The sequence below is a fragment of the Chinchilla lanigera genome, unplaced genomic scaffold (assembly GCF_000276665.1).
Source record: "Chinchilla lanigera isolate Chin_1 unplaced genomic scaffold, ChiLan1.0 scaffold00071, whole genome shotgun sequence".
NCBI classification, from domain to species: Eukaryota; Metazoa; Chordata; class Mammalia; order Rodentia; family Chinchillidae; genus Chinchilla; species Chinchilla lanigera.
In genome coordinates this window covers 3,076,608-3,087,416 of record NW_004955472.1, presented here as the reverse complement: position 1 = coordinate 3,087,416, position 10,809 = coordinate 3,076,608, and positions in this window count along the sequence as shown.

The window sequence follows — 10,809 nt, the reverse complement described above, 5'->3', positions numbered from 1 at the left end:
AAGTGCTGGGATTACAGGCATGCACGACCAGGCCCTGGCCTAGAGGCCAGGCCTCTTTGTGTCTGTGTTCATATTAGACATTGATTTTTAATTTTCTTGTAATGTCTTTACCAGGTTTTGATGTCAGGGTTATACTAGCATCATAAACCAAGAGTTTGTATAAGGTTATCATTTCTCCCTAAAATGTTTAATAGAATTCACCTATAAACCTTCTGAAGCTAGGGATGGTGGCTGTAACCTCATCACTCACAGGCTGAGGCAAGAGGATCACTAGGTTCCAGGATATTCAATAGGATCACCAAGTTCAAGGGAATGGTTTGTAATGATTTCTACTTTTTTACTAGATATATGGCTAGTATGCTGTTTCATTTTGAGTCAGTTTTGGTAAGTTGTGCTTTTCAAATGTGAAAAAACCCTAATTAAATAAGAGGACATTTACTCTACTGTGCTTGTAAGTTCTAATAAATGATATGCTTAGTAAACACAAGTGTCCAACTTGGCATTGTTCACATTGTCTTGAAGTTCTCACCTAGATAGTCCAGGTAAGATAACTGCACAAATTTCAACCCATCAAATAATTTCTTTGCTCTGCTTCGTGATTCACCCTAAAAAACCGAGAGAACTAACGTTACAGAACACGATCCCCAAGAACTGGCAATCCCCTGGGGCCCTCTCTGGCACAATATTGAACCGCTTCTGATTTTGAGCTGCCCAATTCATGAATCCCTATTTGTTCAATGAAACACTTCAAAATTTAATTAGCAGAAGTTTCTTTCAATATAGTAATTTGACCATTTTCTCTAAATTGTATTGGCACAAGTTGTTCAAGATACTCATTATCTTCTTACCTTTTAAGAGAGCCAATCTTGCCACGGATTTATCAATTTTATTTTTCTTTTCAAAGAACCAGCATTCACTGATAGTTTTCTTCACTGTTATTCCACTTCCTATTTCACTGGTTTCTGTTCTAATGATTATTCTTTTCTCCTGGCTTTCGGGTTAAGTTGCCATCCTTTTACTAGCGTCTTAAAATAGACGCCTGGGTCACTTATTATATATACTTTTTATTCCACTGTAAGCATTTCAGTCTATAAAGCTCCACGTCTTCAGCCAGGATCCTCCCTCTAGCATCTCCAATGTCTTTCATCTGCCATCGTTTCTAATAGCCCTGTGACTTTTCTTCAGCCTACGGGTTACTTAGAAGTGTGCCATTTGTTTTGCAAGTACTGAGAATTTTCTGAAAAGCTTAAACACGTGAAGGGGCTTAGAGCTCAGAGAAAAAGCAGTAACAAACACAGACTGAGGTGAGCCCAGAGGAGGGAGTCAATTAGACTACAGACTTCAAAGCACTGCGAGAAGCCAGGCCTGGCTGCACACACCTGTCATCCCGACACTCCGGGAGGCTGAGGCAGGGGGGTTATCGTTAACTTCTGATTTTAATCTCTGCTGGTCAGCGTATTTGCTGTCAAATTTCAGTCTTTTAAAATTGACTGAAAACGTGTTTTACAGCCTAGCATAGGGACCATCTCCATATACATTTCAGATGTAAGAACAAAGGGTACTCTGCGGTTCTTGGCTGTAGTATTATATGTTAATTATATCACAATGGTTTATAATGTGGTCCAATCTTCTACATCCTAATTTTCAGGGACTGGGGATTTACTCAGTGGCACAGCGCCTGCCTGGCAAGCATGAGGTCCTGAGTTCGATTCCCGGTACCAGAAAAAAAAAAAAGTTCAGTCAAGACACAGCTGTATCTTTGGTCTAGGGATATAGCTCCGTGGCATAAGTGCCTGCCTGGCAAGCGCAAGGTACTGCAATCAATCCCTGGTACTGCAAAAAAAAAGAAAAAAAAAAAGTACTAATTTTCAGATTACTTGCTCTGTGAGGTACTGAGAGGGAAGATTTAAAGTCTCCAGCTTTATTAATTTGTTCATTTGTCCCTGTTGTTCTTAGTTTTTGCTTCATAATTTGTAGCTGGTCTTTACGAGGCATATCACAGGATGTGGCTAGGACTAGCTGGGAGAGGAGGTGTGACTAGATCCCAGAACACATGCACAAAACAGTTCTCAGAGCCCTGCATGTAGACTTCTCGTGAGAACTCAGGCAGGTTTTTGGTAGGCTGACCTGGACATGACACCAGTGTGGGAAATATTTAAAAAGGAATGGTCACCATTAAGCCCTCACTGCCATGTCCCTTCGTGGTACCCTACCCTACATTGTAGAGGGCGTCTTTTGTTTTTCTCCCTTTTTCCTACTTTTACTTGGCCCAAACTCACTCTGCAGAGCCTGTTATTTTCCTATCTTTAATAAATGTGAAACTTTGCCACCACTTATGCTTTTTTGTTCAATTTTTGTTTGGGACATAAAAATCCTAGCAATCACCTCCAGAACGTGACTCCAGAACCTACAGCTCAGTAACATTTAGATGGATTCACATTTAGGATGGTTAGATTTTTCTGATACTACTTTTTTTTTTCAATACAGGGAACTGAATTTAGGGCCTATCTGGGCTACATCCATAGTTCTATTGTTTAGTTCTGTACAGGGTCTAAGTCACCAACTTGCTCAGACTGGACTGGCATTTAGCAATCTTCCTGTCTCAGCCTCCTGGAGTGCTGGAATTACAGGTATGTGCAACCAGGCTTGGCTTCTAATGGTGTCTTTATAGTCTTAAGTCCTTCATCTTAGTTATCTCAGTCTGTGTCTGTCATGGCTCTTTCTCTTAACTCGAGATCCCTACACATAGTTTTTATTTTACAATGGACATTATAGGTATGTCACAGTCTGGATGCTTTTTATGCTCAGAAGTGTTGCTTTTTGTTCTAACATGTCATGAGGTGAGCACTTTGACTTTATAATCTCCACTTACACATCATGGTAGGTTCGTTTCAGGTTTGCCCTTAATGCAAGTAAAATCTTACTCCTGGCAAGTTAAATCCGTACTCTTCTCTGCTGAGACGTGGGCCTGTAGAAGTTTCAATGAAAAGCGCTACGTTTCCTAGCCCATTTAACCTGGGGAGCTCAGCCGCCAAAACGTCTCTTCTTTGTAGTAGCAGCTGACCAATCTGTTGAGCTCTTTCACCCTCCCACCACCTGTCTACAAGAACCCCTTGGAATCTACCTGGCACATAGGGATTTGGGGGACAGATAAAGATTTGAGTAAGTCTTGCTACCTCCACAGGCCTCTTTGTTATTTTGGGGGGGGGCAGGTTCTCACTGAGGAAAAAAATTGCTGAGCTGCCCAGGCTGGGCTTGAATTTTGATCCTACTGCCTCAACCTCCCATCCTCCGAGATATTACCTACTTAAAGTGCACATGATTGTGCAGATCAGCAGCCTACTCCATGCTCCAGGGAAAATACTAAACATGCCTCATTTTGCCTCCCCTTGTGTCTACTCTATAAGTACCCCATGCGATGGTACATGGTTGCAGATTCTACCGGGAGGAATTTAGACTCAGAGCTTGGCCTAACTTGAATCCCATATTCTTTGCCTTCTGTTTTTGTCCATTGCAAATCCAGTGGTATGTATCTCAAATACCTTTGCGGTATTACTCATTTTCATGACATGACAAAAAATCTCACTGTATATTTTTAAATGGCCAAATCCTATTTATTTTCCATAGTTCTGTGATTCCTGCAGACTAAAAATCCAGGATGAGGAAATAATCGTTTATTCAGCAGGTTTTGTCTTTTCTGTGCATGTGCCGGCTGCTATAAAGGAATACGAATACAGTTTAAAGGACAAGGCGTAATACCTGTGACACAACTACCATTTTGATCTCCATCCTGTACTGCCTGTCACCACCCAGTGTTTTTCACGTAGAGGACACTTAGCCTTGTAGATCATCTTCCTCAATTCTAATCAACTTTTTACTGAACCCATTTAAGTTTTAGTCACTAACTTCCAATCATGCCTAGAGTGAAACACTCTACTTTCTGTTTTCTTATTCCTGTCCTATACCTACTTTATTATACCTCATTGTTCTCCAAGTATGTTGGTCATGACAGCTTCACTTCCTGCCCTACACAGCCACGACACCAGGGTGCATCAGCTCAGCCACTCTCAACAGTACCTTCCTTCAGCTCCCTTGCCCCTGTGTTCTTTTACTGTTCACATCCAACTGGATAATTCACGCATTCGTTCATTCATATATAAATACGGAATGTACACATTCACATTGGTTTCTGCTTTTACCCCCAGTGATGAATACTACCAGGATAAAAAGAAATCACGAATCCTAGTATCTCACAAATATAAACACTCCATCTGAGGGAGCCTGAACACCAATCAGCAAATCTGAACAGCTCTCTACGCCCTTCAAAGGACTTTTTTTTCATTCCTCTCCTCAACTCTAATCCTACTGAGGATCCATCATTCTCAAATAGCATTCTTCCTACTTCATAGAGAAAAAGGTAGGCTTTAGGGCATGTACTAGCTCATCTTACTTCACCTACCTATAGATATTGTGGGAGAGTGCCACGCTGCACCCTCCTGAGGAACAAGGCCTTTGCCTCGATCTTTCCCTGACCTCTCCTTCAACCCTATTCACTGAGATGTGCAGAGCTGCCTATATTGAAACAGATGTTTCCTTAATTGGCCAAAAAATGTGATAAAGTCCAGCAAAGACTCAGTTAAGTCTCTTTTATAGCAAAGCAGCAGCACACAGGTGAGAAGCTCCACCCCCCGACTGATGGCTGGAAAGGGGGCTTGAGCAGGAGCCTGTGAGATTCCAGGACTAAGACATGAGATGACATCTCAGTGGAGGCCATGACTCAGAAAGAACTAAACCTTCCTGGCAGTACAGGTGCCAGCCTTGCGTACATCAAACAACCTCGTACATTGCTAACTGGAGAGCCTTTGTGCCCGGTGCAAAAATCGCTGTTTCTCATTACAGCCAATGCCTGCAGTTTCTTTTTCTTAGCACTCTGTGGGGACCCCCACCCCCCTCCCTGCTTGATACTAATAAAAGCCATGAGCTTTTGGATTTGTATCCTTTGGTTCCAGACACCATTGGGTCATCCCAGAGCACCTCAACTGCAGCATATTCTTTCTTTTGGATCCATGCGCCATACTGCCCAGTGGGAGACCTGAACCTTCCATGGGGGTTTTGGTAAAGTATCTTCATCCGTTTTCATCTCCTTCTGCCCGTTTCTGTCCATTACTTTCTTGTTTGCCTGTGTTCTGGATCCTCTCTCCCACTCGGGAACGTTACTTCATCAATTACTGACTGATCTCCCTTATTTTCAACCTTTCCTTTCCCACTTTTTCTTTCCCAAAACCTCATCTCTCTGCCATTTTAAATATAAGGGTGTCTGGGTTTTTTCCCCATGGCCTGGGGATCGAACCCAGGGTGCCCTCACCCTTGCTAGGCAAGGGTTCTACCAACTGAGCCACACACATCCACAGCTCCAGTTTTTAAAGTTTAGAACAAGCCAGGTGCAGCGGCCCATCATAATTGCCACTACTCGGGGTTGAGGCAGAAGTCTCACAAATTCAAGGACAACCTGGGAAATGAGCAAGATTCCTACCTCAAAAAATTTAAGAGAATAAATCTTAAAGAGATTTTTGTATCCCTCTAGTGCCCTTCCCTTCTCAAGCCCGGAGAAGTTTCCCCTCAATACTCCAGTTTCCTCATCTGTGCACCCTTCCTATAAACCTGCTACGTTTCTACTGAAATTATTCCCGTGACTGACTTCCTCAGATTAGGAAATTAGATGATATAATAACCTAAATAATCTTTTCCTCTTGCAGTACTGGAGAATGAACCCAGGAAGCACTGAACTACCTCCCCGGCTTTTTAAATATTTGAGACAAAGTCTCACTAAGCTGGACAGACCGACCTTGAAACCTGCAGTGGGCCTCTGCCCAGTGCCTGAGGGTACAGGCATGCACTATCATGGTCAGCTGACTTCCTCAAATCTAACCTTAACTCTATTATCAATCGGGTGATATTCCCTGCTTAAAATTTTCTCTCCTACAAAATCACGTGTAATATTCATGCTCAATTATTCAGACTACCAACTTCTCAGTCTCATTACACCACACTTTATATTCCATAAAATTCCTTAAAGTGTTGCACCAACTACACCATGTGGCCACAAATCTGTGCTCTTGCCTAACTACTCCCTCTGCTGGAAATGTCAAATCATCTCCCCAGCCCCCTCAATCCCCTGAAGACAAGTTCAAATGCTACCTTTTTTGGCTTAGCTTTTCCTGTTTGCCCCTGGGAAGATTTGGTTCAGAGTTCCAAATGTCCTCACTGAAAGTATCACACTAGAGCATATATAGATAGCACACTGCTATCAATGAGGTGGTCGAAGTGTAACTCCTGGCATCTAATGTGCAGTGCATGGTAAACATTTACATTAATAAATAAGGTTCTGTAAAATGATTTAACACTGTTAAGTAACACATGGTTAGGAAAACATGAATGATGCAGACTGTGAGCTAAGTTCAGGAGAGGGAAGAATCTAGGAAGACCCTATCTGAGAAACATTCTTTTTTGGTACCAGGAATCAAACTCAGGACCTCACGCTTGCCAAGCAGGCGCTGTGCCACTGAGCTATATCCCCAGTTGCGAAACTGATTCCTGAAGTGTTGGATATCTACTAGTGAGGCAAAGGAGTAACTTTCAAGTAGTGACACCATGAACAAGGGTTCAGTGGTGAAAATTAATACAGTATGATCAAGGGAGAACAGAGGTAAAGAGCAGCCAGCTTTTATACAACTTTCCATGCTAAGAGATTTGAGCATCTTTCTGCCCATCCACAAGAGGGAGTAGTATTAAGGCAGGCAAGGCTCTTGTTCACCGAATGTGGTCATCCACAGTATGTAGAAGTTATATAATGAACTTTCCGACAGAAATTTGGAAAACAAGCCTGTCATTAGAGCTGAATTATAAAGTTAACGAATGACACATTAAAGACAGAGTGTTCCTAAAGCTTAAAGAAATGCCTCATTTCTTTAAGGGAAGGTAAATTATCAGGGAAGGTAAATTATAAGGCTGAAAAATTCCTGCTATACCAGATAAATGAGTGCTAAAAAATGATGAAATACTGTGTATTAAAAGGATACAGAAGCCAGCTTGAAGATGTTCTCAGCGGCCAACTCTGGAAGAATGTGAGCAGCAAAGTGAGTACAGAAAAAATGATTGTAACCCACTGAATAATATGTCACTGAATAAGAATCTATGGGTTCACACTAATAAAAGATAAATGAAGGGAAAACTTCTACTTACAGAAAACTGCCACCTAGTAAATACAAAATTATGGAGTTAAAAAACCAAAATTTTACAGTCAAAGTAAAACCAAAGGCAGGCAAGGAACCATCAGCAGATGCTAAATTTAGACAGAAGACACCTTATGAACAGGAGACATGGTTTAAAAGTATCTCCACACATACTGATGACAAAGGGAAAAAGTGACTGGACAGAGAAACTGGACAAGCCAATCAAGTGATCCAACTTCAGTGTCTCTAGTATCACTGAGACGCAAATGGACACGTGCCTCCAGATACTTGAGATTTGTGACACTGTAGTATTCTAGCCCCAAATCTAAAATCTAAATGTAATTGTGAACAAAATCACAAAGAAATAGCCTACAGAAGTGTCAATGTCATGAAAAAATAAAGGCTTAAGAACGGTTCCCCATTAAGGGAGACTTTAAGAACAACACTTCTTTCATGGGCTGCGTCCTATGGGGTGAAGGAGGAAGTGGTACAAAAGACGTGAGGAGTAACACCTGTAATAATATAAACTACAGATTAGCTTATCAGTATTAGGTTTCCCTGCTGATCATACTGTTAACGCATATCCTTACTCTTTGAAAGTTCATGCTCAAATACAAAGGGATAAAGGGTTACTGTACACGTAACTCAAATGCTTAAGAAAAAATAGTGCATATACTGATCAATATTCTCACAAAATGTGACAATGTTAAAAATTCCTTTTTGTAAATGTGTAATAATTTCAGAACAAATTAAAGTCAAAAAATAACACAAGTACCTTTACAGGCCTGTAAGACTGCTTATAATATCAGAATGAGAATCTATAGTCAGCAAAAAGAAAACCAAAACCACAAGAGCAAATATATAGTGACTATAAAAGCCACTTTCTTTAGAAAAAAAAGCCAGTCACTAGACCAAGTACCCTATCCTATTTATAAGGCTGTGCCAAGGGAGCAAAGATACTAGTTTGAGAGCATACTGCTGATACTACTATTCTTTATTTCATGCTGAAATGCAAGCTTGTGATTACGATTTAGCCTCCCATAAAGGGATTCCTAAGGGTGCATGCAATGGGCATGCTTGGCCTAGTGTCTGTATCACATATTTAACTGCATCTAGATATGAGCTTCAAGTTAGAAATAAATCTATACCGTAAGTCTTGATAGCCCACATTGCGAGAACAGTTAATTACTCTCCCTCTACTTCTAATTCCTTGCCCCTGTTGGCAGGGAGATTTAGCGTTGGAGACAGCTCATACCAAATCAAACCTGGTTCTAGCAACCCAAACTGCTTTCTGAAAAATTTTCCAAGTCCAGAGATGCACTTCTGCAATTACTCTTGATGAATGAATTGCCAGCAAAGGTTAGGTGTCAGCTTGCCTTACCTAAGTCCCCTGCACCTTGTACACAATGCCCATTACTACTGCCAGTTGGATAGGCTACTGAAGCCCTTGGGCTAGCTAACCCAGAAAGCTGAGAAGCGAACAATTTATACTAAGAAGTAACATAGTAACAAGTCATGTTGTAAACCTAGGGATCATTTATGAGCACACATGAAAGGCTTTGGTTGCAAAGTCAAAAGCAAATTACTGAAGTTACACACACACCCACAAACTCAACTGGACATTTAATTCAAACAAGTTAAAAGAATGTTATCAGACTAGAAGTTTATAGTAGAGTTGCTACCTACACTAAATGAGTAGAGCTAGTACCCCTTCACTCACCCAAGATTTTAAATATGTGACAATGAAAGGGTATAGCAAAAGTTTGTCATGGGACTTTCAGAGTGGTAAAAGAGGTATTTTCTAATTATCAAGGGTTTTTTTGTTTTTTGGTGCCCCCCCCCGTGGGTTCCCCCCTCCCATACAGGGAACTGAACTCTCGACCTTGCGCTTGCCAGGCAGGCGCTGTGCCACTGAGCTACATCCCCAGCCCCTTGTAATTATCAAGCTTGATGAGCTCTCTGGAGCCTGCAACAGAAGTAAATGATTAATAAGAAATAATGGGGGTAGAAAGCAGACTTAGAAACGTAGCCAGGACACAGTTCAATTCCCAGAAGAACCAAAGTACAACGTGCAGGCTCTGATGTACTGAGAAGGAACATATTTACACATTTGAAGCATGCTACTGTGGCCTGGGCTTCAAAGTGGAAGAAACACTTCAGATGGACCACAGTCTGACTGGGCAGAGATTTATAAATCACTGTTATCTTGATTTTTTTGATCTGCTTTTAACACCCTAATAATAATGGGAAGCTTCTAAAGGATTATAAGGTAACAAAATCACTTTCTGAAGAGCTTTTGCATGCTGCCTCAAAAGATGGGAGAGCCAGGCATTGTGGTACATGCTTGTAACCCCAGCACTCAGGAGGCTGAGGCAAGAGGACTGATGTTTGACGCCTCCCTGGCCTACATAACAGTTCAAGGTCAGCCTGCACTACATACCCAGAAGGATGAAGGATGGAGGGAGGGAAAAAAGACGACCGTGGAGCAACAGTAGATGAAGGCAGATCCATTAAGGCAGTACAGGTGAGAAAGCTGCTGACTTGATGGTACAAGCCCACCCCCCCAACCTCTCCAAAATAAATTCGGTGATTGGATGAGGGGACACAAGGACAGGAAGGAACCAAAGACAGGCATTTTGGGCTTAAACACCTAAACGGAAGTAATTTTTTAATTTTCAAATTACAGTCCTGCAACTATTAATGTTTGAGCTTACTAAAAATTGCCAACAGCAGTTTTAAATTCTTGTCACTTTTCTATTGCTATCAAGATAAATGGTAAACATGGCCTACAGATCTTGTTCCCAGTCAACTGGCTAATCCTGTCTTCTTCAAACATGCGACATACGCTTCCTGCCTTTGGATCACTGCACATATTTTGACGCTAATTACTATCTTACTATCAACTTGTTTTCTACATTCCAACTGAGCCATTACCCCTGAAATTAGGTCCCCATTATATAGTCTTAGATGGAAATTATACTCTCTTCAGAACCTAGTAGTTTGTGGTTCTCATTACATACCAAGTAAATTGTACCTTCTCTTCAGAGAACCTAGTAGAGTTTATGTTACGTTTACCTAAATACGATGTCTTACTTCGACAATCTGTAAGTTACATGAGGGCAGGGAATTTATCTGCTTTGCTCTACTAAAAACCTAATATAGACCTGCCACACACAGCAGGCATTCCAACTGAAGAATGAATGAATATGGCAACCAAGAAAACTGCAGGCTGACTCTACATTTAATTGAGTCTTCTGCTATTCACTGGCAATCCTCTATCTGGCTCGACAGTTATTTTATCTTCTCCAAAACAAGATAAAAATAAACACAGCCACTTCGTGGAAGAACTACCAATATAAAGTCTGGCGACAGCTTTCTGTTTTTAGTAAGTTAAATGCTCCAAAACTGTATTTTGCTGATGATAGAAAGCAAGTGAGGCATTCCCCAAAATCCGACTTAACAACTGAAATAAGTACTGAAACTGAAGTATGTGTAAATGCTGATCACTTATTTTCAAGATTTTGGCTCTAGTACTGTAAAGTATTTTTCTAAAAATAATATTGCATAGGAAATTTTC